Genomic DNA, 23,313 nt, shown 5'->3' with positions numbered 1-23,313 from the left:
GTGCCAGAACCTGCATACCATTTTACCTGTGTTATCTCATTTATTCCTCCCAACAACTCTTTGAAATAGGAATCAATATTTACATTTTACCAATGTAGTGAGAGGCTCAGAGACATTAAGCAACTTGTTCAAGGTCTCATAGATAGTAAGTAGCAGAGCCAGGAGACCTACTAAAGCCTAAAATGATGAGGCAAGAGCAATAACGGTAAATTATTTACAAGTCTATCTGACGACTCCAAGGTTGGTAGTTACCTGGCTCAGTGTTTTTAAAAGGTTGCATGCTTCCTCTGGGAAGGAAAGAGAGCAGCAGGCCTGCAACCATTTACTTTACTTTACTAAAGGGCATTCCAGAAAAAAAAGATATAAGACCAGCCAAAACTCCCTGTAAACATGAGTGAGCTCCCTGGAAAATGCACTAATGGTATTAGGGGAAAAGTTCTTAATGGAAAGCCTTTTGCAGGATATACCTGATACGTCTAGGACTGCTTGTAGTCAACAACCTGGAATCCATGGGCTTATGGGGGCATGGCTCCCTGAAAAATGCCACATAAGCTACAAATATATGAAGTAGCCAAAATAAGCTCTCTTTGGGCTGGTAGCTCTCCCTCAGGTATTGCTTGGAGAACTTACCCATTAAATCTGGGCCATGTGCATTTAGAAAGGACTGGATCTCCTTCTGCTTCATGTGTACTTCATGACTTATATCCTTGAGAATATTTATAAAATTCAATACTGAGTAAGGTCTTCAATTCTTGTGAGTTTGTTGGCCAATGCAATCCTTAGAGCTATCTCATATACTTGGCTGTGTTGTGCAGCGTCTTTAGGAAGCACATCTCCAAAAGTAGAATTTAAAATACGGTGCAAGTAGTCTGTTTCAGAGGTGATCTCATGAAGCAGAAGCGAGGGAGCAGGGAGAATAGGACAACAAAGGAGGAAAAGGCAATATAAGAATGTACTATCAGTGACAGCACTACAAGTCACAGGGGCTCCATTCCACCGGGACTTCTGAAGACATGTACAGAACAGCCTACAGAATAGACCACCTGAAGGGTGGGAGGTGGGAGCACATAATCACTGACTCCCAATCCCCAAGGGTTACGGGCTGCCTTTAGGGGCCTTAACTCCCCAGTATTTCCAAGTTGTATATTGGAACTTGGGTCCATGGGTGAAGTGGGCCTCCACAGCATCAAAGGAGGCTCTAGGGTACACTTGCACTAACTTGCACCAAACTGTCCAGTGCAGCTGATAGCAGAGGTGGGTCCAGAGGACATGAAATGGGACACTGGAGTGGACTGCCACAATGACAATACTGGTATGCTTCCTGTTATTTAAATGTATGACATTCTTTTCTATTTTCATGCCTTTGCTTATGCATTTCCCTTGGAAAGCCCCTTCTCTCTTTATTATGCCAACTGAAATTGACTGTCACAGTATTGCAGTGCTTGTATTCAAGTAACCATCATCAGCTTGGGTGGCTGTAGATTGTTCATTGAACCCTGTGGAATTCTGGCCTTTAATTTTCTATTAACTAAAACATAAGTGGCTCACACATGCCTATGTAATCCTCTCTCTATCAATGTCCCAACCTCCATAGTGGAAAGTGGGAATGGGTGGGGTTGTAGGCTATGACATCTTTTATTCTGCTCCAGTGAGTCTTGATTAAAAAAAAAAGTGTGGGTGTCAGACTGTTATATATAAACTCTTCTACTAGCCTATAAGCACCCCAGGGCACTGAGATCACATCCTGCTTATCACAGTACTCTCACAGAGCTAGATTCAGGGGTTTATAATTAATTAGGAAATATTTGCTAAGTGGCCTTTTTTGAAGCCCTACCAGAGTTACATATTGGCTCATCTTCTTATTGAGCACCTACTTGCTCTCAAGTCTGGAAGTAGATACTGGGGATTTCACAGTGAAAAAAACAAGGTCTCCAGCTTGTTCGAACGGAGAAGATAGTAACAAATAAACTAGTCCACATATAGTATGTCAATTCCCAATAAGGACTATGGAATAGAAATAAAGGATGACAAAGTGATACAGAGTGATAGGGATGGGAAGTATTATTTTAGAAAGGGTAGTTAGGGAAGGCCTCTCACATAAGGCAACATTTAAGCTGAGTTGAGTCAAGTAGAGGTAGGAACCATGCACACATTTAGGGAAAAGCATGCAAGACAGAAGACTGTGAAAAGCCAAAAGAAAGATTCATTCCTCTGCTATAGTGTATCTTTCAACGTAATCCAACACATTTATTAAGAGGTGGGTCCTCTAGACTGCAAAACTCAATAGGAACCAAATGCTAGGCTCACAGCATGAGGTTTATCTTCACGGAAGTCAGATTTTGGTTTGCACAAAATAGTTCCCAGTTAAGTCTAATCATTATGGCTCTGATGTTTGGAAGAATTTCTAAATGATCATGTGCCCAGCTTAAGACACAGATATTAGGACTAAGCCATCCATATGGTGATGAGGGTTTATGCTACTGTCTTTGCAAAAATAAATATGCAAACCTTCCCCTATCTCATAATCAAGAATAGTTGGCTTTGGGGGGAAAACAAAATCATGTGCTAAGCTTAAATGGTTCTAAAAGCAAGCTGAATTGCTACTTTAAAAAAATTAAAATTAGTCATTCATGAGAGAGAGAATATAAATGCATATGTGTGACTACTTAAAAGCTTCATTACACTTATGTGCTTTTTTGGGGGCAATTTAGTTGCTGCAAGGAGGCTGCTTGTAAAACAGCTCTACACTTGTAATACAGGCTTGATTTTCACCATCAAAAACCTCCTGTAACCTAACAAAGAAGAAAGAGACAAGTAACACTAGCATTATTCCTCTTGTACTTAAGGATTCATTTTTTAAAAACACCATATATGAGTTAATACATTGTTATATACATAAGTGAGCATTCACAGCTAAGGGTCAGCAATGTGATAGAAAAAGTAATGACACTATGTTGAGAAAAAATGGGGTAGTTGATGGGAAAATCAACCTCATTTATAATAATATTCTAGTGATCAGCAGGTGTATAACTCTCTCAGCTATGGTCATTAACAGCATTCATTTCAAACTTAACATCTACATTTGCAAACCACTTGAAAGTAAAATTACTTTTCAATTCAATTTTCAATTTGCTTTTAGATCTTCATCTTTGATTGACAGTTTTTTCCCACAATGGCAACTCCATGAGAATTTGAGTAAATGGTAGCACCCATCCAAGAGTGTAGATAAACTCATTTATTCAGATTACCTATTCACCTTTCTTCTGTATGTACAATCATTTACAATCATTTGCAAATGCTCACTTCAGGTTAGAGTGAACTTGCAAAACTGATCTCAGACTTCTGATGATTTGATTCATTTATAGAATCATCTATTCTTTAAGCCAAAATGGTTTTTATTTTTCCTCATCATGACCTAAAAATTACAAAATTAGGATGCACATTTTCAGTGATGGCATCAAATAGCTCTAGGTACAGTTACAAGGAAACAGTGAGATTGCAAAATAGCCTGTTTAAATATGTAAAACGTTTCGATATATATTATATGGCTGTGTACTGAATTTAATGGCCAATAGAAGATGGTTCTATGGCCTCCCTTACACATTCATTCTAATGTTGCATGATTAGTATAGGGAATTTCATTCCATTAGTTTTCCCTTCTACTGAAGTTTCAATTCACTGAGGATTCTTCTGTCTTTAAAAGAGAAGAGTAGCAATTCTGAACCCAAGACACTTTAGTGTGCTTATTAAAATACACTGTAGCTCATTTCTTTTTTTAATGGTTAACACTCTTTACAATACATATTTTACACCTATGATTTTAAATTAATAACTGGCACTCTTGGAACCTTTCTTTGAACACCATTTGATTCGCTTTTTAAAAACAGCTTTATTTCAGAATTCACCACTATATAATTCATTAAGGTAGCAAAAAACCACTTGTACCCAAAAAACTATTGAAATAAAAACTAAAAAAAAAAAACTTTACTGAGGAATAATTTACATGCCACAAAATTTACCATATTTAGTGTAAAATTCAATGATTTTTAGTATATTTAAGGACTTACGCAACCCTCACCAGAATCCAGTTGTAGAACATTCCCATCATCTCAAAAAGATCCCTTAGACCAAGAGGGGCAGAACAAAAGGCTCCACTGATCATTCCCTCTGCAAGTACACCAATTTAACAACTAGACACAGAAAAAAACACCTTCATAAGAACCAAAAAATTAGGTGAGCACTCAAACAGTACCTGGTTTTAACTTCATATTGCTGAAAAAAGCACTAAAGAGGTAGGAAAAACATCTTAAATCACTGATGCCACCCCTCCCCCATGTTCGGTTGTGGCAGCATGGTGCAGACAGCATTTCTGTGTGTCACGTAGAGGAACAGCCAGCAATTGTGAGGCATTTAACTCAGTGTTGCCTTTGTTATAGAAGAAAGCAAAACCAGACCAAACTCAGCTGATGCCCACCCACAGAGGGAGCATTTAAACCAGCCCTAGCCAGAGGTGAATCACTGATCCCAGCGATTAAAACTTAAGTTCCTGCAAGCCTAGCCACCATGGACTAAAGTGCTCTGGGACCCCAAATAAACTTCAACAGCAGTCTAGACCACAAAGTCTGCAACTCCTAGGCAAGTCCTAGTGCTGAACTGGTCTCAGAGGCAGTGAACTGGGGAGGCATGTGACCTCTTGAGACACCAGCTGGAATAGCTAAGGGCATGCTGGTATCACTCCTCTAACCCCAGGCTGCACAGTTTGTAGCTCCTTTTCTTCTGCTTGAGGAAGACTGGGAAGGATTCTGTCTTGCACTTCGGATACCAGCTCAGCAGCAGTAGCATAGGGCAACAGTCAGAGGCATGAGGCCCCCTTTCCAGGCCCTAGCTCCTGGATGACCTTTCTAGACACACTCTGGGCCAGAAGGGAACCCACTGCCTTGGAGGAAAGATCCAGTATGGGCAGGATTCTTCACCAGCTAACTGAAGAGTCCTTTGGCACTGAATAACCAGCAGTGATACCATTGTAATACACTGAGGGCCGGAGACTTGCTGACTTCACATGAGACTCAGTACATTCCCAGTTGTAGTGGCTACAGGATGAGACTTCTTCTGCTTGAGAAAAATGAAAGGAAAAGTAATGGGACTTCGTCTTGTATCTTAGGTACCAGGTTGGCTACAAGGGGGAAGAGCACCAAGCATGTTCTTGGGGCCCCCAATTCCAGGACTTGGCTCTTGGAAGGCATTTCTGAATCTTCCCTAGGCCAGAGGGGAGCCCACTTTCCTGGAGGGTGAGTCCCAGACCAGGCAGCATTCACCACAAGCTGAATGAAGAGCACCTGGGCCTTAAGGGAACATCAGCAGCAGTCTAGCAGTACTCCCAGTGGGCATGAGGTGGCCGTAGCCACAGGGCAAGACACCTCTGCCTTTGGAAAGGAGAGAGAAGAGTGGGAAAGACTACATTTTGTGGTTTGAGTGCTGTCTCAGCTGCAATACAATAGAACACCAGGTAGACAGCTAAGGTTTTTGACTTTAGTCCCTGGCTCCTGGATGGCACCTCTGGACTGGCACAGAACATGGAAGAACTTGCCACACTGAAGGGAAGACAATTCACTGGTGCACAAGCTTCTGCACAGCAAAGGAAATATATTAGTCCATTCTCACACTGCTAATAAACACTTACCCGAGACTGGGTAATTTATACAGGAAAGAGGTTTAATTGATTCACAGTTCAGCTTGGGTTGGGAGGCCTCAAGAAACTTACAGTCATGGCAGAAGGGGAAGCAGACACATCCTTCTTCACACGGTGGGAGCAAGGGGAACAATGACTGCCCAGCAAAGGGGGAAGCCCCTTATAAAATCATCATATCTCTTGACAACTCACTATCACGAGAATACGATGGGGGAAACCACCCCCATGATTCAACTATTTCCACCTGGGTCCCTCCCACAACACAAGGGGATTATGGGAACTATAATTCAAGAAGAGATTTGGGTGGGGACACAGCCAAACCATATCAGGAAACAATCAACAAAGTGAAGGGATAGTCCACAGAATGGGAGAAAATATTTGCAAACTACCCATGTGACAAGGGACTAACAATTGGAATATATAAGGAGCTCAAACAACTCTATAGGAAAACATCTAATTATCTGATTTTAAAATGGGTAAAAGATTTAAACAAACATTTCTCAAAAGAAGATCTACAAATAGCAAACACACATATAAAAAGGTGCTCAATATCACCGATCATCAGAGAAATGCAAATCAAAACTACAGTGAGATACCTTACCCCAGTTCAAATAATTTATATCCAAAAGATAGGCAATAACAAATGCTGTCAAGGATGTGGAGAAATGGTAACCCTTGTACACTGTTGGTGGGAATGTAAATTAGTACAGCCACTATGGAGAACAGTTTTGAGGTTCCTCAAAAAACTAAAAATAGAGCTATCATATGATCCAGCAATCTCACCACTGGGTATATACCTAGAAGGGCAATCAGTATATCAAAGAGCTATCTGAACTCCCATGTATGTTGCAGCACTCTTCACAATAGCCAAGATTTGGAAGCAAACCAAGTGTCCATCAACAGATTAATGGATAAAGACAATGTGGTACTTATATACAATGGAGTATTATTCAGCCATAAAATAGAAAGAGATTTACTCATTTCCAACAATATATGGAATTGGAGGTCATTTATTCAGTAAAAAAAGCCAAGCACAAGACAAACATTGAATGTTCTGACCTATTTGTGGAATCTGAAAATCAAAACAATTGAACTCATGGAGACAGAGTAGAAGGACAGTTACTAGAGGCTGCGAAGTGTAGTGGGCAGGTGGTGAGGACATGGGAATGGTTAATGATTACCAAAAAAATAGAATGAATGAATAGGACTTAGTATTTGATATCACATAGGGTGACTATAGTCAATAATAATTTAATTGTACATTTAAAAACTAAAAGTATAATTAGATTATTTGTAAAACAAAGGATAATGCTTAAGAGGATAAATAACCTATTTTCCATGATGTAATTATTACATATTACACATGCCTGTATCAAAACATCTCATGTACACCATAAATATATATGCCTATTATGAACCCATAAATTTTTTAAAAATTATTTAAAAAAAATCCCTTATGCTTGTTTGCAGACCACCCCTACTCAAACTCCCAGCCCCAGACAATACCAATCTGGTGTTGGTCTCTAAATTCACCTTTTCTGGATATTTCATATAAACGTAAAAAAATATAAAATATTTTGCATCTGGCTTCTTTCACTTAGCATAACGTTTTAAGATTCATTCATATTGCAGAATGTATGATAACTTTTTATTACAGAATAGTATTCTAGTATATGGATATATCACACTTTGTTGATCTATTCACCAACTGAGTTGATGGAATTGTAGGCTGTTTCCACGTTTGGCCAACCTGAATGATGCTGCTATGAGCGTTCATGTTCAACTCTTTATGTGGACACGTTTTCACTGTTCATAGGTACATATTAGGAAAAGTGGCTGTGCTGTTTCATATTCCATCAGCAAAGTATGAGAATTTCATTATCTTCACATCCTCACCAACACCTGATATTCTCTATATTTTTGATCACAGCCATCATAGTGGGTGTGAGGTATTATCTCATCATGGCTTTAATTTACATTTCTTCAATGATACATAGTATTGAAAATACTGTTATGTGGTTTTTAGCCCTTTGTCTTTTTTTTCTGCGAAATGCCTATTCAAACCTTTAACCAAATTTTAAACTGGATGATATATTTTCATATTATTAATTGTAAAAATTTTAAAATATTTTGTGTACAAGAACTTTATCATACATATGATTTGCAAATATTTTCACCAGTCTGTGGTTTGTCTTCATTTACTTGTGTCTTTTGAAACACAACATTTTAAAATGTTGATAATGTCCAATTTATCATTTTTTTCTTATACTAATCATATTTTAGTATTATATCTACAAACCCTTTCACTAACCCAGGGTCATAAATATTTCCTTCTATTTTCTTCTAGAAGTTTTATAATTTTAACTCTAACATTTATTTTTTTCTCTTTTTTGAGATGGAGTTTCATTCTCGTTGCCCAGGCTGGAGTGCAATGGTGCCATCTCCGCTCACTGCAACCTCCGCCTCCCCAGTTTAAGCAATTCTCCTGCGTCAGCCTCCCAAGTAGCTGGGATTACAGGCATGTGCCACCATGCCCGGCTAATTTTGCATTTTTAGTAGGGACAGGGTTTCACCATGTTGGTCAGGCTGGTCTTGAACTCCTGACCTTAGGTCATACACCTGCCTCAGCCTCCCAAAGTGTTGGGATTACAGGCGTGAGCCACTGCGTCTGGCCAAAGTCTTATATTTGAGTCCAAAATCCATTTGAGTTTATTTTTGTTTACAGTGTGAGGCAAGGTTCTAAATTAAGTTTTATATATGTGACTATCCAAAGGTCTCAGCACTATTTGTTGAAAAAAACCTAGTCTTCTGCCCATTAAATTGCTTTAGCACTTCTGTCAAAAATCAACTGGCCATAAATGTAAGGATTTGTTTCTTGACTGTCATGCTGCTGCATTGATCTACATGTCGTCTTCATGCCAGTAACATACTAACTTGATTACTGTAGCTTTACAGTAAATTCTGGAATCACTAATTGTAATTTTGCCACCTTTGTTGTTGTTTTATAAAATTGTTTTACCTTTGAATTCCATATAAATTTTAGAATCAGCTCATCAATTTCGACAAAAACAACAAGTGCTCACTGGGATTTTTCCTATCAAAAAAGTCTAATGAATTTGCAGAAGACTGTCATCTTAACAACATTGAATCTTCCAAATCAATGTCTCTGCATTTATTTAGATGTTTAATTTCTCTCAGCAGTGTTCTGTAATTTTCAGCATACAAATCTTGCACTACCTTTGTTAAATTTGTTCCTAGGCCGGGCGTGGTGGCTCACGCCTGTAATCCCAGCACTTTGGGAGGCTGAGGCGGGTGGATCACCTGAGGTCAGGAGTTCGGGACTAGACTGACCAACATGGAGAAACCCCGTCTCTACTGAAAATACAAAATTAGCTGGGCGTGGTGGTGCAAGCCTGTAATCCCAGCTACTCAGGGGGCTGAGGCAGAAGAATCGCTTGAACTCAGGAGACGGAGGTTGCAGTGAGCCGAGATCACACCACTGCACTCCAGCCTGGGTGACACAGCAAGACTCTGTCTCAAAAAAAAAAAAAATTATTCCTAAGTATTTTATTCTTTTGATGATGTTATTGTTACTGGGATTGGAATTGTTTTCTTAATTTCATTTTTCAATTGCTCTTTGGTAGTAGAAATGCAATCATTTCTGCATATATTGACTTTCATATTCTGCAACTTTGCTGAACTTGTTCATTCCTTTTAGTAGTTTAAAAAATGCATTACATTGGATTTCCTACGGACACGTTTATGATTAAAGACAGCTTTCCTTTTTCCTTTGCAATAAGGATGACTTATAATATTTATTTTTCTTGTCTTATTGCATTATACTAGAACACAATGGTAAATATAAATAATGAATGAAGTCGTCCTTGTTTTGTTCCTAATCTTAGAGAAACAGCATTCAGTCTTTCATTTAGTATGATAAGCTATATGTTTTTCACAGTTTTCCTTCTTATCCTAGTTTGTGGAAAGTTTTCATCAGAAATGGATGTTAGATTTTGTTATATGCTTTATCTGTCCCTATTATGGTGATTATGTGTTTCTTGTTCTTCATTCTACTAACAGGGCATACTACATTAATTAATTTTTGGATATAAACCCAACCTTTCATTACTGGGATAAATCCCACTTGGCCGTGGTATATAATCATTTTTGTATATTTCTAGATTTTGTTTTCTAATATTTTTGTTGAAGGTTTTTATATGTGTATTCATGATGAATATTAGTCTGCAGTTTTCTTGTGATGTCTTCATTGTCTTTGGTATCAGGATAATAGCGGTCTCATAATGATTAAAACTGAGCCTTGGGCAGGCACGGTGGCTCATGCCTGTAATCCCAGCACTTTGGGAGGCCAAGGCGGGTGGATTACCTGAGGTCAGGAGTTTGAGACAAGCCTGGCCAACATGGTGATACCCCGTCTCTACTAAAAGTACAAAAATTAGCCTGACATGGTGGCGGGTGCCTATAATTCCAGCTACTTGGGAGGCTGAGGCAGGAGAATTGCTTGAACCCAGGAGGCAGAGGTTGCAGTGAGCCAAGATCATGCCACTGCACCCCAGCCTGGGCGACAAGAACAAGACTGTCTCAAAAAAACAAAAACAAAAACAAAAACTGTGCCTGACCTTTTCTATCTTCTGAAGTATTTGACATTTGATATATTTCAACAGCAAAGTAACCTGGGCTAGAATTTTTCTTGGTGGGAAGATTTTTTAATTATTAACTCAATTTCTTTACTTGTTATATGTCTATTGAAATTTTCTGTTTTTTTTCTTGATTCAGTTGTGATAAGTTTCTGCCTTTCAAGGAATTTTTCCATGTCAACCAAATTGTCTATGGAGTTGGCATAAAGTTGTTCACAGTATTCTCTTATCGTTTTAATTTCTAAAGGGTTATGAGCAGTGTTCTCCTGTTTTACTGATTTTGGTCATTTGTGTCTCCTCTCTTATTTTCTTGGACAGTTTAACAAAAGGTTTGTAAGTTTTGTCCAACTTTTCAAAGAACCAGCTTTGGTTTCATTGATTTACTGTTCTGTTTTTACTCTTTTCTGATCTGTGATTTCTACTCCAGTATTTTCCTTCTGCTTTCTTTGCATTCAGTTTGCTGTTCTCTTTCTAGTTTCTTAGGGTGGAAACTTAGCTTATTGATTTGGGAATGTTTCTTCTTTCTTAACATACGAATTTACAGCTACAAGTTTCCCTTTAACCACTACTTTGGCTACATTTCATACATTTTGGTATGCTGCATTTTCGTTTTCATTCAGTTCTGATCTTTAAAGTATTTTCCTTATTATTCATCCTTTGACTCACTGGCTATTAAGACACACACTATTTAATTTATAAGTATGTGAGGATTTCCTCAATTTTTTATCTGATGTTTATTTCTAATTTAATTCCATTATGGTAAGATAACATACTTTGTATAATTTCAATCATTTTAAATTTATTGAGACTTGTTTCATGGCCTAGCATTAAGATTTCTCCCAGCAAAAATTCCATGTGCACTGAAAGAGAATCTGTATTCTGAGATTTGTGACCACAAATTCTCTGTTCAGTATTTTTGTTATTACTTTACTTTTAAGCCTGGCTTCCTAGGGGTCACTGCTGTGTTAGCATTGCTTGGTGGTCACCAACAATTGGTCAGAGGCTGTGCTCAAACACTTTGTACTAGTAAAGCTTCCACCCTTGCTGATGATCTATGCATTGATTATGGGACAATTCAAAGCTCAGGCAGTGAACAAGCCTGGCCCAGCTTTTACTTTCTGCTAGGCCCTCTTGTGTCTCCTCTGCAACTGTACAAGGCCTGTCATTTAACCAGAAATGTGTTGACAGCAAAGGCTCTTTTCAGTCTCTCCAGAATGTGAGCACGTAGCTTCCTGACCCCCAGGGATATGCAGGTACTTATTAAAGCTCACTATGGCTGACTCCTTCCCTGGCGTGGCTAACATGCCAGTCTATTGCTTGCCCCAACCAGGATCTCAAACTCAGGCCAGCTGTGATGTTGGCCTTTTCTATTCATATACCACCAATATTGCTAAGGTTTCAACACAGGCAGAGGCATGAGGTATTTCCACTGTGCTCCAAATCAAGTCAGCTGGCTCTGGCATTGGAGCTGCTGATTTTCATTGACTGCACTGACAGAGCTGGGGAAAAAGGGAGGGACTGCAGCAGCCCCAGACAAAGTTGCCACAGGCTTCCATACTTCTTCTCAAGGTTCAGTAGTTTGTGTGTGTGTGTGTGTGTGTGTGTGTGTGTGTGTTTTAATAAATGCTTCTTAATTTGTTGTAAGAGTTGATGTCCATAGTCCTGAAATGGTTATTATTGACTATTTTGTCCAGTTTTACTACTGCTTTTTTGGAAGAGAATTTGCTGAGTTCCTTACTCTACCATATTGTAATTCCTGCCACCTCTCATTTTAACCTCTGTCTTATTTTCCAGTCTTTTGCTCAAATCACAAGAATACTTGTGATCACAGCATGATCAAGTATAACATGTCATTGTCAATTATCCTGAAATCAAGGATGAATGTGGCCCTAGTACCCTTGGGAAAGACAATAAACTAAAAATGATTTTCATATATTCCCTTAAAGACCCATTAGATGTTAACAGAGAAGCCTCAAAATAAGAACCACTGTTTTTTTAATCCCCCTTCCAGAATTTTTAAGATACTTTCATTATTCATAAAAAGTAATGTATGCTCATTTTGGAAAATCTGGAAAACATCAAAAAGAGGAAAGAAAGATTAAATATCTAAAAATCATCCAAATCCTATGTAAACGAAAAATAAAATCCTAAGCCCCAGAACTGATTGAACAGATTACCTATTGGCAAGGGGACCCCAAACTGAGTTTACAGCCATGACAGGACAGGAGGTCAGACACACCTCACTATAACCCCTCCCTTTTGCAGTTTACACACAACTGACCAGCATTTATGTTAAAATAGAAGTTATAAGACTGAAAGAACAGACTCTGTGGCAATAAGATACCAAATTATAGACAGGACCTAAGGCCATCCAGGCAAGCGTTAAGTTATACACTATTACACTTAAAGAATGAACTCTGTTCTAGCTGCCACAAAGTTTTTCTTTTTCTCTAGCAGTTAAACAAGCACTGGTCTTGTGATAAGCAATACTGAAGCAGCTGCAGCTTGCCAACCACCAGGCCCTTTCTGAGTTCCTTATTCCAGATGTCATAACTGTAGCTTCAATCGGACAAGAGACTGATTTCAATAACCTTCTCCTGTTAAGAAGACTACCCATTATGGACTGGTTCTGGCCAGTTTAGGGAGGCTGGTCACTCAAATGCCTTTGTGTCCTGAAAAGACCTTTTGAGGTACAGGGCCTAATTGTAGTACATTTCAATGTTAAGTCTCCACCCCAAGGTGGGCATGTAACGTGTATGTTTCCTTATCACTCATGCACACAACCCTTTTCATGAATATTCATAGCTCCTCCTATATCTTGTTGAATATGTATATTTGGTTAACCTGGTCCACTTAAATTCCTATCTTATCCCTTCCTTCCTCGAAGTGCTTGCTTTGGGTTTTAAGCTGGAGGCAATGCTCTCGCCTGTGGCTTGCAATCCCCTTCTTAAGAAATAAAGTTCTCTTTTCTAGACTTATAAATGCTGTGATTTTTAAGTTAATACCTACCACTTACTAAATAATAATTTGAACTACGTTTTTACATATTTTCGGTTTTGTGTGTACATCAAATTGCACACACATTTTTGTATTATGCATTCGTGACAAAATATTTCTAACCTAAAACAGAACCATAATTAACATAGCTCCTATTAGATTTTGGTGATTACATCATTGTATACTGATTTTTGCAGGTATTTCTATTTTCTAAAGATAGGTTGCTGGATGTAGACTTGCCTGTCCAAATGATATGGACAGTCTAACACAATAGTGGACACTTGAAACCACTACTGAAATATTTTCTAAAAAGGTTCTGCCCAAACTACTACTCACATACTCACAACTTTGGAATTTAATTCATTTTCATTTTCATTTCTTTGCTTACCAAGGTTTGCATTTATTTGTGTTTCATATGCTCTTTATCTGTAAAATTTGTCTTCATACCTCTACCATTTCATTTAAAAGGGTCACAGTGGTTCTTCCTGTCCAGGGCCCTGCAACAACCATCCAGCGAGGTTGGCATTACGAGCTGAGCTGCTATTTTACAAATAAACACACCAAGGCTCGAAGGTGTTAAGTTGCTGAATGTCATAAACTCAGTAAATGGTGGAAATGGGTTTCAAACCTAGATTTTACCACTCTAAAAGTTTATGTTTTTGCCATTATATTTCTTTCCATAGGTGAAGTAATCTAAAATAATAAAATGATTTGTTTACTTCTCTGATTTTAAAAGAGTGAAAAACATGAGCATTTGGGGATAAGTGGAAGCATAAAACCTCCTTGTAATTATGGAATTTAAACAGTATTACACCTCAATAAATCTTTTTTTTTTTAATTGTTCAAAGTTCAGGCTAAAATTTAGGTTCTGGAGACAAGGGTATTAGGTTCCAATCTCAGATGTGCCACATCCTAGTGTTTAATCTGGGACAATTTACTTATCCTGTATGAGCTTTACATAGTTGCAAATGAGGACAATAATAATAATATTTAATTTCATATAGATAAAAGAATTAAAACTTTTTAAAATAACTTAATTCCTGCCATATAGTAAATGCTCAAATGTTATCTGTATAGCTAAATGAATTACATTAACTTTCACAATTATTAAAATAATGTTTCTAAATGTATTTAAAATAGACTCCTATACATAAAGTAGAATTAGTTTTCATCATCATTCTCAGTAAACTATCGCAAGAGCAAAAAACCAAACACCGCATCTTCTCACTCATAAGTGGGAATTGAACAATGAGAACACATGGACACAGGAAGGGGAACATCACACTCTGGGGACTGTTGTGGGGTGGGGGGAGGGGGGAGGGATAGCACTGGGAGATATACCTAATGCTAGATGACGAGTTAGTGGGTGCAGCGCACCAGCATGGCACATGTATATATATGTAACTAACCTGCACATTGCGCACATGTACCCTAAAACCTATAGTATAATAATAATAAATAAATAAATAAATAAATAGACACATAAAAAAAGTAGAATTAGTTTACTTGATTGATAGAACATAAGATACTGTAACAAGCTGATGTACAACATTAAAAAAAGAGTTATGTGGCATAGATGAAGAAGCACTTGGTGTTAGCTATTACTGAATGTTATTGTATGCCTGTGAAAATGGTAGAGAAAAGACCTCTGAACATTTTTGCTCCATAAAAGCAATGAGAACACTGACAAAAATGGTCAGGATCAACTTTTCAAAACACTGGAAATTAACCAAAGGATTGCATCAGTCTGGGAAGTATTCAAGAAAAATGGCTGAGTATCAGTAAAGTACAGGGCCTTGGGGCTGGCAAGGCCGGGGCTCCCATCCTACTCTGTCCCTTCCTAAGTGTGCTCATGTGGTCCTGCCATACACAAGCTTGACAGGTTCCTTCCTGAGCATCCCTTACAGCTTTCTCCATGCCTGCCCTGACCTTTGTCCCAGAAGTGACCCTTAAAGCCAGGGAATGGCCTTTGTTTTCTAAGAACAGAGGCAGAGAGGAGGTCTTGGCTGGGGCCAGACCACCAGGTCCTTATTTGACCCCGTAATTCCACTCCCTCATGAAACGTGTCCCTACGTCAGGCTTGACCTGAAGTAAATACTAAGAAATAAATACTGAGAAATAAATTTAACAAAAGAAATGTAAAACATATACACTGAAAACTACAAAATATCATTGAAATACATATATGTATATATATACACACACATATATGTGTGTGTGTGTGTGTATATATATATATATTTTTTTTCTTTTTTTTTTTAGACAGAGTCTCACTCTGTAGCCCAGGCTAGAGTGCAATGGTGTGATCTCAGCTCACTGTAACCTCAGCCTCCCGGGTTCAAGCAATTCTCCTACCTCAGCCTCCCGAGTAGCTGGGATTACAGGTGCCCATCACCATGCCCGGCTAATTTTTTGTATTTTTAGTAGAGACAGGGTTTCAGCATGTTGGCCAGCCCGGTCTCAAACTTCTGACCTCAGGTGATCCACCTGCCTCAGCCTCCCAGAATGCTGGGATTACAGGCATGAGCCATCGCACCTGGCTGAAAAATATATTTTTTAAAAAACGAAATAAATAGAAAGATATGCCATGTTAATGGACTGGGAGACAATATTTTTAAGATGGCAATATTCCTACATTGTTAAAATGACAATACCCCCCACTCCACAAATGATCTACAGATTTAATCTATCCCTATCGGAATCCGAGCTGACTTCTTTGAGAAACTGACAAGCTGATTCTAAAATATGAAAATGCAAAGGACCCAGAGCAATCTTGAAAAGCATGAACAAAGTTGGAGGACTCCCATTTCCCGATTTAAAACTTATCACAAAGCTATAGTAAACATGACAGTGTGGTATCAGCATAATGACAGGCATATAAGTTAGTGGAAAAAAATAGAAAGTTTAGAAATAAAACTACATTCAGAAATAAAACTACAGATAATTGAGTTTGGACAAGGGCACCAAGACAATTTAATGGGGGAAAGAATAGTCTTTTTACAATGCTACTGAAGCAACTGAATATTCACATGCAAAAGAAAAAAAATTTGATCCCCATCTCACATCATATACAAAAATTAACTCAAAATGGATCAAAGGCCTACATTTAAGAGCTAAAACTATACATCTCTTAGAATAAAATAAGTGAAAATCTTCATGCCCTCAGGATAGGTAATAGTTTCTTAGATATGATGGCCAAAGCACAAGCAATAAAAGAAAAAATAAACTAGACTTCATAAAAATTAAAAACTTTTGTCCTCAAAGGATGCCATCAAGAAACTAAGAAGACAACCCATAGAATGGGAGGAAATTTTTACAAATTATATATCTGATAAGGGTATAGTACATAGAATAGATTAAAAAACTCATATGAATCAACAATAAAAAGATAAATAATCCAATTAAAAATAGGCAAATAATTTATTTTTAGTTTTTGAACTTCTATTTTAGGTTTAGGGGTACAGGTGAAGGTTTGTTACATAGGTAAACTCATGTCATGGGGGTTTGTTGTACAGATTATTTCATCACTCAGGTGTTAAGCCCAGTACCCAATAGTTATCTTTTCTGCTCCTCTCCCTCCTCCCACCCTCCACCATCAAGTAGACCCCAGTGTCTGTTGTTTCCTTTTTTGTGTTCATAAGTTCTCATCATTTAGCTCCCACTTATAAGTGAGAACATGCGGCATTTGGTTTTCTGTTCCTGTGATAGTCTGCTAAAGATAACAGCCTCCAGCTCCATCCATGTTCCTGCAAAAGACATGATCTTGTTCTTTTTTATGGCTGCATAGTATTCCATGTGGTATATGTACCACTTTTTCTTCATCCAGTCAGTCACTGATGGGCATTTAGGTTGATTTCATGTGTTTGCTATTGTGAATAGTGCTGCAATGAACATTCATGTGCATGTGCCTTTATGGTAGGATGATTTGTATTCCTTTGGGTATATACCCAGAAATGGGATTGCTGGGTCAAATGGTAGTTCTGCTTTTAGCTCTTTGAGGAATCACCATACTGCTTTCCACAATGATTGAACTAATTTACATTCCCATCAACAGTGTATAAGTGTTCCCTTTTCTCCACAACTTTGCCAGCATGTTATTTTTTTTACTTTTTAATAATAGCCATTCTGACTGGTGTTGAGATGGTATCTCATTGTGGTTTTTATCTGCATTTCTCTAATAATCAGTTAATATTGAGCTTTTTTTCATATGTTTGTTGGCTACATGTATGTCTTCTTTTGAGATGTGTCTCTTCATGTCCTTTGCCCACATTTTAATGGGGTTGTTTTTCTCTTGTAAATTTGTTTAAGTTCCTTATATATTCTGGATATTAGACCTTTGTCAGATGCATTGTTTGTAAATATTTTCTCCCATTCTGTAGGTTGTCTGTTCATCCTGCTGATAGTTTCTTTCACTGTGCAGAAGCTCTTAAGGTTAATTAGATCCCACTTGTCAATTTTTGCTTCTGTTGCAATTGCTTTTGGTGTCTTTGTCATGAAATCTTTGCCCGTTCCTATATCCAGGATAATATTGCCTAGGTTGTCTTTCAGGGTTTTTATAGTTTTGGGATTTACATTTAAGTGTTTAATCCATTTTGAGTTGGTTTCTGTATATGGTGTAAGGAAGGAGCTCAGCTTCAATCTGTTCCAAATGGCTAGCTAGTTATTCTAGCACCATTTACTGAATACGAAGTCTTTTCCCCATTCCTTGATTTTGTCAGCTTTGTTGAAGATGAGATGGCTGTAGATGTGTGGCCTTATTTCTAAGCTCTCTATTCTCCTCCATTGGTCTATGTGCCTGTTTTTGTACCAGTACCATGCTGTTTTGGTTACTGTAGCCCTGTAGTATAGTTGATGTCAGGTAACATGATGCCTGCAGCTTTGTTCTTCTTGCTTAGTATGGGCAAATAATTTAAATAGAAATTTCTTCAAGAAGGTATACGAATGGTCAATAAGCAAATGGAAAGATGCTCAACATTATTAATCAACAGTGAAGTGTAAATCAAAACCATGAGATACCATTTTGCACCCACTGGGATGGGTATAATAAAAAAAGACTAACAATAATATGTCTTGATGAGGATGTGGAGAAATGAGAATCCTCATCATTGCTGATGGGAATATTAAATGATACAGCCTCTTTGGAAACAGTTTCAAATATGCAAAGTTCCATATGACCCAGCAATTTCACTCTAGGTGAGCTCCAAGAGGAATGAAAACATATGTCCACACACAAACTGGTATATGAATTGTTCATAGCAGCATTATTAATAATAGCCAAAATGGAAACAACCCAAATGTCCATCAACTGATAAGTTAACTAATAAAATATGGTATATCCATATAATGTATCATTCTTCAGGCCTAAAAAGGAATAAATCACTGATATCCATGTCGTGTCTTTCATAGCAATAGAATGGAAATAATAGTTCTTATTCTTATCTATTCCACTCTACAATATGGATAAACCTTGAAAACATTATGCTAAGTGAAAGAAGCCAGACACAAAAGACCACATATAGTATGGTTCCACTTACATGAAGTATTTGAAATAGGCAAATCTAGAGAGACAGAGAGAAAGGGCTAAGGGTAGCAGGGAGTGGAGAGTACCTGCTAATGGGCACAGGTACTTTTCAGGGTGATGAAAACATTCAAAAATTACATAGTGGTGGTGGTTTCATAACTGTGAATTATACTAAAAATGACAGAATCATCCACTTTAAAAGGATAAACTTTATGATATGTGAATTATAACTGAATTTAAAAAAGCTATTACTAGTTTAGTCATTTATTGATGATGAGACTTCGGGTAAATGGAATTTTAGGAGAAAGGTATAGATAAAATGAGAACTACTATTTTTATTCCATTACTATGAAACACACTAGTTTCTTGGTGTTACTCTTGATCCTGAAATGTTAGTCATTGTGGGTTGAACTGTGTCCCCCACAAAGATATGTTCAAGTCCTAACCCCTGGTACATGTGATTGTGACCTTATTTGTGAATAAGGTATTTGTAGATGTAATCAAATTAACATGAAGTCAGAATGGATTAGAGTGGGCTTAAATCCAATGACTGGTGTCTTTATAAATAGGGGGAAATCTGAACAAAGACACACGGAGAGGATGCTGTGCGACAATGGAAGAAGAGATTGGAGTGATACACCTACAAACAAAGGAATCCGAAAGACTGCTGGCAACTGCCAGAGACTAGGACAGAGGGATGGTACAGATTCTCCCTCAGTGCCTCCAGAAGAAACCAATCCTGCCGAAACCTTGATTTTGGACTTTCAGCTTCCAGAAACAGTAAATATACATTGTTTTAAGCTATCCAGTTTGTGGTGACTTGTTATGGCAGCCCTCAGAAACCAAGATAGTAATTTTCACATCATCAGTCTTAAAGAAAAAGGTTATAGGAACAGGAGTCAACCTCTTGGAGTTTCGATTTCCTCCCCCATAAATTGGGAATAATAACATCTGTCCTTCCATTGTACTGAGAAAATGATCATAAAAATACTTAGAAACTGATTTATAAATGCAGGGTATTACTCTTTCGGATGTATGCTTCTAATTGCTTTGTCAGCTCTAATTTATTGCGTTTTTCTCTTTCCCTTTCTTTAAGATTGTCTATTTTCAAGCAACATTTGCCTTCCTTGGAGAAGTTACTGTTTGGGTGTTAAATTGCCTATTTAAAAAATAACCATCTCTAGCATAAAAGTGAGAATTCAAATTATAAATCTGTAACGCAACCCACTCTCCTAACCTCCCAAGCATGCACTTTGCCATAAATTGACAACAAATTCACCCTTCATTTTAGGAGATATCAAGCACTGTAACCTTTTGTTACTACATAGATGTAGGACATTGCTTGTTCCAGCTAATTGACTATTCTGTTGAGCCTAACAGTACAATCACAAATGATCACTTTCTGAAGCTTACCATAAAGAAGATATTTGGCACTGAAAGTACGTTTTTCACAAATCACAAATCAGTTAAGGATTCTCAGTTATCAACAAAACTATGATTACAAGATATTTCCAATTATTTATAGTCTTGAAAACTTTTTTTAAAAGTTTAAAATAAATTGCCCACCAATCAAAATCTGACAGTATCCAACAAGAGGAAAATCTGTCAAATGTTTTAAAATATCTCCGACATTCACTCTTTAGATCTTTCTATCCTTCCTCACCTATGCTCTCCAGAATGTATCACTATAATTGCAGAAGATTTTTACTCCTTACGCAATATATACATTCTCTTTTTCATTTTTACACAAAAATCGCACACATATTTAAATAGAGGACATTTCACAGGTACACAAAGATACACACATGGATATTCATGGTAACACTAATAGCGAAACAGAGGGAAAACTTGGAGGTCCACCATAAGGATCTAGATAAATAGGTTATGCTCTAGCCATGCAATGGTATATATAGCGCTATTAAAAAGAGTGAGACAGACTTAGTAGTATGGAAATCATCTCAAGATAGGTAACAGAGAAAGCCCCACTGTCACTACCAAACCAACTGCCAAAAAGTGTGAATGGTATGACTCCACTTGTGGGAAAAAGGACTGTAATATCATATACATGCACACATACACATACATACACACACACACAATTAAGCTCTAGAGGTACTCCCAAAAAATCCTGCTAAAAGCAATTACCTTTGGAAAATGACTCCAGACTTTCTTATTATAGGTGTGGATTACTTTAATTATGTATGCAATTTTAAAATCGCAGAGTTTTAGAGCATAAGAAAAAAGCAATGATTAGTGGTTAACTATTTATTTGAAATAAAATAAATATGCAAAAACAATATTTGGTTTTAATAAAGAATGTAAAAAAAAGTTCCTTTACTATCTGGGATCTCAAAAAAGACATTACACAACATATTATAGGTAGCACAAAGGAACTGCTGATAGGGGCATTCTGCTAGGCTCATACCCATGAGGGGAATCAATAGACTATCTTTTGAGGTTAGAGCACGACAATTTACTTATAGTGGTTTATTGAGTACTTAGTTCAATATGAGTGGACATTTTGTCAATAACATTCTAATGGATGCTACAGATGACAGTTCAATGCCATAATATAAAAGCTGGAAGGCCATATAATAAAATCTATAGGTCCCTGGAGTCAGAGGATGATCATTTGTAGAGGACCTAAAGAAAAACACCAAGAAATGTCTTATTGCAGGGCTTAATGATTGTTTTGGTTATTATGGACTGCATTAGTGAAAATACACTGGTGCCATTTTTATATATTCTTTTATCTTATAAAATTCTAGTAAATGAAAGGTGAAATTAGAAAGCTTTTCTTCTAATTTGAATTAGGCTGGAAGCTTATCAATGTAAACAGATTTCCCAGTTAAGTTAGACAATATGCAGAACTCACCACCTGGGCATAATCCTGTTGGTTCATAATAAGAGCTTGCAATGAGGAGGTAAATTAACTCACTCAGTTCTATAATCAATTTGTAAGTTTCCAGCACAAAGCTAAAGTGTTTACATGAGCTATATTTGTGCCAATGTTCAAAGCATAAGTAAGGCAGTATTGCTAGAAAGCACAGTCTATTAGTCTTTTAAAAAATATGTTCAACTAGATATCAAGTTCATTTTATGGGGAGAAGTATAATACAGTACACAGCATTTTCAATTTGATTTCTGAAGCATCCCTTATTTTCATTTTCCTTTTCTCTAAAACTGGATTTACATATTATTTAAACAATATTTGGGGATGAATTAAAATATGCATTCAAATTGTTTCTAAGGTTGATTAAATGTTAGTAGCTCCCAGGCTCTCTTCTTAATTTTTTAAAAATTCTTTTCCATGGGGATCATGTCCATTCTCACCTGATTTTTAAATGTTTTTATATGTTCATAACTCAATCTAGATATTCAGCCCTAACTCATTCCTTGAACTCCAAACTGCTTAATTGAATCTCTTCCTGGATATTTCACAGATATTTCAAATGAAACCCACCAAAGACAAAGAATCCTTAATTCCTTACCAACACCACCTCCCAATGGCTCATATCATTAACTTAAGACTCACATTTCTATGCTAAAAGTCTATCAGTTACATGTTGAATCCACTCATTTCTCTTTCTCCTATACTATCACTCTTGCCCAGGCACCACACAGTTCCTGGCTTCACAGCCTTCTAGCTGGTCTCCCTGTTTCCATTCTTACTCCTCTAGTCAATACCCTCAAGAGCAGCCAGGATGACCATCTTACATGGGGATCAGATTATCTCACCATATTTCACTGGCCTCACACTACTCTGAGAATGGAATCTAAATTCCTAGCTAAAAAGGACTAGAAATTATCCTGCCTCACTCACCAGGTGTCATTCTCTACAGTCAGAGACTGAAAGGAAACAGAATTCATCCCACATAGTTAAAATGAAGAGACTATCATGAAACAATTCCTTACACAGGTGTGGGCAGGGTTGAGGAAACAAAGGGATGGTTAGGCACCCCCAAAATAGAAACAATGGGCAGCCTTTACCATTCCTAGGTCTAAAGGGGAAAGGGAAGGAACCAGAGTCAGGGCAATTGGATCCTTATAGAAAGGGTCATCAATAGGAAGTCCAAAGCAAAAAAAAAAAGACGGAAGGAATACCCTGGCTTCTCTCTCGTCCTGTCTTCTGATCTCTTGCTGGTACTTCTCACTGGCTGGGAGGCTTGAGGAAATCAGAAGTCTGAGGTCAAGGGAGTCTGGGTGATTCATATGGTATGACGTAGGAGGACAGGAGCGGGCTACCTCCCAGGACACAGAGCAAGTGAGAGAATGGCAGGGAACAGATCTAGAGGGGTGGAAGGAAGGATTTTTCTTTTTGTTTTGGGGGTACATGTGAAAGTTTGTTACATGGGTGAGTTGTGTGTCACTGAAGTTTGGTGTACAAATGATCTTGTCACTTAGGTAGTGAGCACAGTACCTACCTAACATGTAGTTTTTCAACCCTCGCC

General features: G+C 37.6%; 1 protein-coding gene and 1 long non-coding RNA gene across 18 annotated transcripts in view; one reads left to right on the top strand and one right to left on the bottom strand.

Annotated features, from left to right (window-relative positions):
• The window catches only part of CFAP20DC (CFAP20 domain containing), a 326,758-nt gene that overhangs the window by 225,277 nt on the left and 78,168 nt on the right, over positions 1–23,313 (bottom strand). The window lies entirely within an intron of this gene.
• The window catches only part of LOC129032820 (uncharacterized), a 188,644-nt gene that overhangs the window by 120,679 nt on the left and 44,652 nt on the right, over positions 1–23,313 (top strand). The window contains exon 2 of the long non-coding RNA XR_008501476.1: positions 19,432–19,642. This is a non-coding gene — a long non-coding RNA (uncharacterized LOC129032820). The remainder of the gene's footprint in view (positions 1–19,431; positions 19,643–23,313) is intronic.

This window comes from Pongo pygmaeus, chromosome 2, assembly GCF_028885625.2.
Source record: "Pongo pygmaeus isolate AG05252 chromosome 2, NHGRI_mPonPyg2-v2.0_pri, whole genome shotgun sequence".
NCBI classification, from domain to species: Eukaryota; Metazoa; Chordata; class Mammalia; order Primates; family Hominidae; genus Pongo; species Pongo pygmaeus.
This window is presented reverse-complemented; position numbering and strand designations above follow the sequence as displayed.